Source organism: Lutra lutra, chromosome X (genome assembly GCF_902655055.1).
Source record: "Lutra lutra chromosome X, mLutLut1.2, whole genome shotgun sequence".
Classification (NCBI taxonomy): domain Eukaryota; kingdom Metazoa; phylum Chordata; class Mammalia; order Carnivora; family Mustelidae; genus Lutra; species Lutra lutra.
This window is the reverse complement of record NC_062296.1, coordinates 37,701,947-37,710,427: the sequence shown is the minus strand read 5'-3', so window position 1 is coordinate 37,710,427 and position 8,481 is coordinate 37,701,947. Positions and strand designations below refer to the sequence as shown.

The 8,481-nt window shown below is 50.0% G+C and overlaps 1 protein-coding gene across 1 annotated transcript in view; it reads left to right on the top strand.

The window, feature by feature from the left end:
• Positions 1-4,379: 4,379 nt before the first annotated feature.
• The window catches only part of NCBP2L (nuclear cap binding protein subunit 2 like), a 50,351-nt gene continuing 46,249 nt past the window's right edge, over positions 4,380-8,481 (top strand). Inside the window, exon 1 of the mRNA XM_047715376.1 lies at positions 4,380-4,931. The gene's annotated coding sequence lies outside the window, so the exon portion shown is untranslated. The remainder of the gene's footprint in view (positions 4,932-8,481) is intronic.

The window sequence follows — 8,481 nt, the reverse complement described above, 5'->3', positions numbered from 1 at the left end:
GTATTTGACTCATTCTCCATATACAGAGGGGGAGTCTGAGGCTCAGGCAGGGCGAAACGACTTACTCCAAGTCCCACCAGGTAGAGTGAGTGGCTCCATGAGGACTCAAATCAAAGCCTGTGATCATTACACTCCAGGGCCCTTGTGACTAAGCCTACTTGTCCGTTTGTACAAAAAGCCTCGGGGAAAAAGAGAAGGGTCAGAGGGAAGATCCAAGAGCTTGGCCTTGGGAAGAGAACCATAATGATGGGGGAGATGGTATGAAAGAGGGAGGCTAGGCCATGGAATGCCCACCAGACTCCAGAGCTAAGATCATCTGAGTCTGCAGCCTCTTGGTGGCCCCCACAGCCCCCTGCACAGTGCCACCCATGACACTGGTACTCAGTAAAACCGCCAAAGGACAAATAAGCCCAAACTTGGCAACCTTGGGGAATGTGTACTGACTGGGTTGCTGCCTTCCATTTGGTAAGACCCAAGCTCTTTTTTTAAAAAGATATTATTTATTTATTTGAGAGGGAGAGAGAGGAGAGAAAGAGCATGAGAAGGGGGGGGCAGAGGGAGGAGAAGCAGACTCCCCACTGAGCAGGGAGCCTGACGTGGGGCTCGATCCCAGGACCCTGAGATCATGACCTGAGCTGAAGGCAGAAGCTTCATTGACTGAGCCACCCAGGCATCCCCAAGACCCATGCTTTAAAATGGCTTCCCCAGAGGCTGGGTCACCAGACATTACTTAAGCCCCCAGCATGTGGCAGGCTTTGGGAATAAAGAGACGAACACAGTGGGGACCCTAGTCTTGATACATGGCCAGGCTGGCTGGGGGGAGATGTTCAATTTGCCTTGAACCACCGCGAGGGGTCAACTGAGGTGAGGGGGACAGGCTGTGCACAGTCAGGGCACAGAGCTAAGCCCCTGGGCCTCTCCAGGGATGGGGCTGTTGCCTTCAGCTCCACTGTCAGAGCGAGGCAGCCCCCACTGGAACCATTCTTCATCGGGGTGCTTCTGCGAAGGCAGCTTAGAGCAGTCTTTTTAGGACAGTGTGGCCCGCTTTAATTGGCAAAACAGAGAGCCTGAAATGGGTGAGGGCTGGGAGAAGGAGTGAAACCACAGGAGGTTATCCTCACCCTCGCTCGCTCTCCCTAGCGTCTGCCAGCAGACCCCCCACCACCAGGAAGGGGCGAGCACCCTTCTTCGGAGCTCTTCCAAACCCGTGCATGGTCTCCTCCCGCCCTGGGAAGCCCAAGGCTTAGAGACATGAATCCAAGTAATTAACTAATTAATGAATATGGACAGCAAAGTTGCTGAGGTTGCTGGAAAACACGCTGTTGCCGCCAACACAGCCCAGCCAGGCCCCCGCCTCCCACCGTGGGCAAAGAGGAGGCTACAGAGGGACTACTTGACTCAGTCTCACCAAGGCTCCAGCTGCAGCAGCCGTGCCTGCCACCCAGCAGGCCCATGCCCAATGCTGAGAGACCCGCTTCAGGGCAACCCATCCCCGTGCAAGGACAGCCTCCCCCCTCCAGCTGGGGTGGCAATCTGCTCATTTACTCAGCATCAAGGGTACCCTGTGGTCCATCTGTGGGCTCTCCCGACGCAAAGTGCAAGGCTGCGGGAGATGGATGGATGGAGACAGGAGAAAGGGAGAGAAAAGGAGAAGGAGAGACGATGGAGAGACACACACAGCTGGCAGGAGCCCATCTCCAGCTGTTGGGCGGGCTGTTTCCTTTGATAAAGCACTTGGCAGTACTCCCAGTTCTGTAGTTTCTGGCCTGCAAAAGCACACCCGGAGCACGAGCCTGCCTGTGGGAGGACTTCAGCCTTGCTTTGTTTTCTTTTTTTCTTTCTTTTTTTTAAGCTCTGCAAAATGCCCCTCCCCTTCCAAGGAACCTCACCCCTCCCCACACCCAGGCAAAGTGAAGTTGTACCAACAGGTGATGTGGGCTGGGTCACTGGTGTGTCTTCACAGAAAGCCAGTACCATGGAGCCACACTTGAGGGCCTTAGATGGGTGTGCAGTGAGGCCCCGGTGTGCATGTGCCTGTGTGCCTGTGTGACAGAGAGAGAGAGAGAGGGAGATAGAGAGAGATGGAGGGAGGGAAAGACCGTGTGTGTTTGTGTTTGTCTGAGAGGCTGTGCGTGTTTGTTGTGGCCGACACTGCCTTCTCTGTGGCACATCATCACTGTTCTCCCCGCCTAGGCTCGTTCCAGCTCCCTGAGGTCTCCCCGGAAAGGACTGGGAAATAGGGGAAGTCCCAGGGTCATGTGATCACGCAGCACAACAAGCCCTCCCTCCAGTCCCTTGTCCTGTGGTTTCGTGGAAGCCTGTCTCCTTCCTCCCTTGTGGAGTGAGGAGCCGGGCTTGAAGGCCTCCAGGGTTCCTTGGAGGAACCAGAGCGTGGAGGGTCACAGAGGCCCCTGCCAGGGTATAAAGGAGCCTAATGACAAAAGGTCCCCACTGTGACCTGCCCCCACAGGGCCTCCACCGGTCCCTGGGTTCCCAGATTCCTGAGGGGAACTTGATCTGGCCCAGGGGCCTGCACGGGCTCTTCATGTCGTCCCTAGAAGGCTCTGCTCCTTGGGAGGCCCAAGCATGAGCTCACTCCCACACCACCCAGCCCCACGGAGGCACAGGAGGCCAGGTCTCTGAGGGAACCTCTCGGGGCTCAGTCGCAAGGCTGCCATCCGTGGGAGGGGGCCCTGCCTAGCCCAGCGGGAGCGACAGAACCTCTTCTGCAGCCCAAGGGGGAGGCGGCCGCCCCACTCGAAGCAGCTTGGAGTGACCATAGACCACTGCCCGCTGCCCCACCGTGCCTGTGTCCCAAACTGGGTGGCCCTTGGCTCTTTGCAATGGGAGAAAAGAAAACAAATGCAACCTGGGAACTTCGGACCAGCTGCCAAACTGAAAGGTCCTCAAGTGTCCCTTGTCCCTCACTCCCCTCCACAAAAACCATTTACCTCATGAAAAAAGGGAGGACATTTAGACTCACAGGACATCAGAGCCGGAAGGCACTTTAGGAATCATATAGTCCAACCACTTCATCTTACATAGGGGGAAACTGAGGCCCAGAATGAGGCAGAGACCTCTGCTGGTTAGCAGAACAACTGGCACTGGAAGTCAGGGCACTATCCCAAAGACTTCTGGGTCCTGGCCACAGTTGAAAGAAGATCTACCAACCTGAGGCCCAAGCAGTGATTTTGGGACCCAGACACTATAGGCCATCTCGAAGTGGACAGTGTATCCTGATAAGCTGAGGGTGGCCATGAGCGTGGTGTGGTGCTGTGAGCACTCTATGTCCCTTTCACCTGTCAAGAGTCATGCCTGCTAACACTGCTGGGCTAGGTGGCCATCATATCTGGGGTTCAATGTCAATCCTGAGTTGGGTGGGGAACCCCTGCTCTTCCTTGCCTTTACTCTTTCGAGAATATATTTTTTAAATATTTTATTTGTCAGAGAGAGAGAGAGAGACAGCACAAACAGGGGGAGTGGCAGGCAGAAGGAGAAGCAGGCTTCCCACTGAGCAGGGAACCTGACACAGGACTCGATCCCAGGACCCTGGGGTCATGACCTGAGCCAAAGGCAGGCACTTAACTGACTGAGCCACCCAGACATCCCTACCCTTTCTAGAATATTTTTTATACTGAGGTTTCAAGGTCTGGGTGGAAGCCCAGCCCTAAATTTTCCACTGGTGGTGGTGGGGGGGAACCCAGATATATGGCCTTTACCAGTCCTTGGGGATGCAAAGCCCACCAGCTCCTTCCTAGCCCAGAAGCGGATGGGTGGGAGTACCTACAGCTTTTAGAAAGAGAGAAACCATGGACAGCCTCCTCAACTTTGAGCAAGCTCTGGGGCCAGACTACAGGCAAAGGTCAAAGTCCACAAGGCTCACTGTCGTGCGCTCAGGCCAAAATGAAATCGATTGGGTCTGTGCTTAGGCCATGGGCTGGGGTAGAAGTGGAGCCGGCCCTGCCCTCTCTGACACAGCCGGCCCTGCAGTACTAGAAGCTGCTAACCCTCTACTATGGCTAGTGTGGAAATAACACATGCTGTTTTCTGAGACAAGGTGACCTGGATATCTGGGAGCAATTCCATTAAAACAAAGAGCTCAGCACGGAAGACAATCATGCCTACTACTTTCAATACTTGAACACACACTTTGGAAGCTACTCTAACCACTTCCACTTCCCTTGTTCTTTCTGAGGGCCGTGGTGTACAAGCAACACAACAAGGTCCTTCTTGACTTCCCGCTCATGAGGTTCTGCTCCAAGATTCCAGAAAGTTGCAGCCGCCACTTCATTCTACCTACCGTTGGAAAGAGCCCATTGTTTTATAAGACGTTTTGGTATGTGCTCTTTTGGATCTGTGGACATATATCTTTAGGATGGTTCTTTAGTTATTTATCTGCACATATTCTACCCTCCCCAACTTGACCCAAAGCTACTGAAGTGTGAGAAGCAGGTCTTGGGGGATTTTTTCCTGTCTTCCTCCCTCCCCCTGTGGCAATAGGGACAGTGGTGTGGCCAAGAGGATTGTTTCAATAGTGCTTGTTCAACTCAGTGGCAACAATGGAGGAGGCCAGTATAATTTCTGAATTCATCTGTATTCAGTGATGATGGAAATCTGCAGCTGGATGTATCCATTGCAGCAAAGAAAGAGCTATTCTTGAAGGGAGGGCCACCCAAAGCCAACATGTCAGTTGACTTAACCACCTCCTCCCCGTGCCATCTTCATGAAATAATACATAAGCAGTTGGGAGAAGGGTGGGGTGCTTTGCCCCGAGTGGCCATTAAGCCCAGAAGCTGGACATTCTACTTCCCAGCATCCTCTACTCTGTTTCATCCATCTCTTGGGCAACAGGGTGTTAGGCTGCTTTCTAGGTTCATCTTCAGAAGTGGCGGTCTCCCTGAATCTAGCCGCATGACTACATCGTATCCAGAGTGAGTTACTGATAGGAAATTATTGAAATTAGAGAAGATGTTTGCTCATTTATGGGTATTCATGTATACTTTATGTGTTTACCTAGGGCAAGATATAGGGAACTGGTTTTTGATGGGGGGGACACATCTATGGATGGGAACCCTCCATATTTATGGATAGTTTTTCTAAAATACTCATCCCAATCAGAACTGTCTCTGGGTTTTCCTTCTCTCCTATTTTGCAAGTGGCCTCCTAGACTAAGTAGCTAGGAATCTCTCTTTTCTAACAGGAAGAATATAAAGGTTGTCCAGAGACCTCTGTTACAGCTAAGACTGAGAATTTAGCTAATATCTCTAAAGAGTGAACTACTTACTATTAACTAAGTCATTAATTAGGGTCATGTTTGCACTTCAATCGTCAGCTCCAAACATCTGTTTGTTTAAACCGAGGTCACTTTAGTTTATTACAGTTATAGCCACTGGTGAGATAATCTGCTTAGATTTCACAAGTATGTGTGAATTGCCTACCTCAGCCCTTATTTTCACAGAATAAGAGTTCTCTTGAAGGCACAGGGTCAGACTAAAGATAATAAATGATTTTCCTTCTCAACAGAACTAAAAACAAGGCTTTAATTAATTCACCAAATTCTAGGATTGGATATCTATATTACATTTCTTAATGATGTTAATCTGTCCAAGGGTGACCCACAGGATTCCCATTGATCCAAGAACAATCTTTAGGCAGACATTTCATTGGCTCAGAGATTGTTTCCCAGTCATTAAACCCTGCCCTTCTCAACTGCAGAGTCACCCCTACTTTGTTGGTAGAAACTGCAGGCGGCCAGGGAGAGGGGACAGAAAGGGGGGCAGTGCTAGAGACCATGATGCAAGGATGTGGAGGGATTCATGGTGGAAACTATCTCCCTAAGGAGGAGGACGCAGAGGCAGAGAATTCAAGGAGGACTGGAGTGAAGAATAGGGAATAGAGGCTGAGATGGTTCTCCCAAGCAAGCCTAAGACTTGAGGACAGTCTAGACATACATACCCTCACAAACCCTCGCCAGACACACACAGACACAGATACCTCTTTCCCATACACTTCCTCACCATGACTCTCAAGTTCCATACACAGGAATAGACTCAGATGAAGTTACATACATATGTCACACATACAAGAACACCAACCCTCCCAGATGCTATCCTTCCAGCTATCTCTTCACAAACACAGGTGTCCCCCTCCCCCCCACACATATATTTACCACCTATTTTTTCATACCTTTTTTGCATACATTTGAAACCTGTTTTTTATGCATATTCACATTACTACCCAAATCCCTTCCACACACTTAAGTCCTGACACACATACATAGTTACACACACAGACACACACACACACACACAGACACACACACACACACACACACACACACATCCTCCTTCCCAACAAAGGCAAAGGAGTCTGTGTTCAGTAAAACCTCGTGCTTTCCTCCTTGGTAGAGGGGATCTGAGGGAGGGCCTGGACAGCTAGGTGAATTTGAAAAGTACTTATTCTAATGGCTCTTAGTATGGTGGAAAAGTCCATCAAGGACATTTGAAATCACAGAGTTCACTGCCTTGGCCTATAGACAAGACACCAGCGGTAACCTTTAAAGACTGCCAAAAGCTTCTAAGACTCTCTTAGTCCTGCTATGCTAGCTGACCTTTGCAAAGAATCTTGGGTATTTTGAACTAGGGACATTCAGTAGAAGACATAAAACAAAACAAAACAAAAACACAATATTTCCCTGACATTTAAGAACAATACCAAAGTGTCTGTCCAAATTCACCTGGCAGGCCTGGCCTACGGCAAGATGGCAAAAAAGGAAAAGTTCATTCTGAAGCCAACCGGTCCTGGGTCTTCATCTTGTCCCCTGCCAGGCTCACTCTGTTCTAACATGCCACAGAAGACCAGAACTTGGAAAAGGCTTTTGGATTTGACTAGAAGGAGGTCATGGGCAAAGACTTAGAGGGAGTCTATTAGACCTAAGATACAAGTGCTAGGCTCCGTGACCTACGTAGGGCCTTCTGCATCAGAAATCTAGGGTCCAGTGAATTTTTATTTAAGTCTTTCCAGCCTGCCCATTAAAAAGTTCAAATGTGGCTCAGCTAAAAAGCAATCAGATCTGTTATTGACACTGTTTCATTCTGAATAGCATGGAGGACTAAAGGCTTTCTTTACTTAGTTCATTAGTTAGCTAACAAGCATTTTCTAAGCACCTACTGTGCATGGAGCACTGTCCCAGACACTCAGCTCTTGCTGTCTCTGCTCCTGCTATTGAATTTCTGAATACAGGCTGTTGCCAGACATCCAATTTTCTGAGTGCTTGCTCTGACAAGGAACAATGACTAATGAACCAAACATCAGGGAGGGCCCTCTGATCTCCAGCACAGAACATGCCCATAAAGGCAGAGTCTAATTTGTTCAGCAAGCAGCTGCCAATTCTTTTGGGATCTTAATTACCTGGAGCAGTTTATATGGGTGAATCCCCTTGGGAGAGAAACCCTAAACCCTGTCTTTCTCACACCCTATCATACCCCAGGCCCCATAAATGGCTTTCACCCCCAGTCATTGCACATGGGTACAAAGTCTGGGCCACAGAAGTTCACCAGACAGGCATTCAGGCACCGCACACAGTCTTCCTTCACATCTCTATACACATTTCCCTACACACACACACACACACACACACACACACACACACACACTGGCAGCAGTGGGTATAGTAGAAAGCACTCTGAACCACAAGTCAGGAGATCTTGGTGTCAATTAGCTCTGCCTCCTCTTCTCTGTGTGACCTTGGGCAACGCTCTTCCTGTTGCTGGGCTTCTGCTTCCTTGCTTATAAAATGAGAGTGGGACTAGATCTCTATGACGTTTCTAGCTCTTGGACTTAACATTCTGTTTCCAGAGCTTCAGAGCAGCTGTGTGATCAGGTCAGGTTTGTAGCGGTAGCGGCTGGCTCTGGAGCCCATCACAGAGAAGGGGACTTCCTCGGGTCAGCCCTGCGCAAAAGACCACAATACCTCCTACAGGTTCAGAAAAAAACGCTGCTGGATTGGAGGCAGGTGTGGGCTCTGCCGTTCGCTTCTGTCTCATCTCTTTCCCAGGTCAAGCCTTTATAGGGCCACTGTTCCAGCTCTCCTTCATTTTAACCCGCCCTTCGCTCAGGGCGACTAGTTCCCTTTAGCAACCCCTTCAGAGAGCCCAACGGTTAAATGGTCTCCAGGGTCTCCCAAGTCTGCAAAATGTAAGTAACAGCCCCTGCCCTGGAGGCTTCTGTGGGCTTTCCAAAGGATCAAATAAGATAAAGTCTGTGAAAGCGATTTGGAAATTGTCGAGTGCTATGCAAATGTGAAGGATTATTATTATTAACGATGGGTGGGTAGACAACCAAGGGATGTAAGGAGCAGCGCGCCAACTTACCCGCTCTCTTCACCGTCTTCGCTGGGTGAAGGCTGGCACTGCCAGCCAGCCGGTGACCAGCCAACGCATCAGCAAAGGATGGCGTTATAACTGGTGTTACCCCCCATTT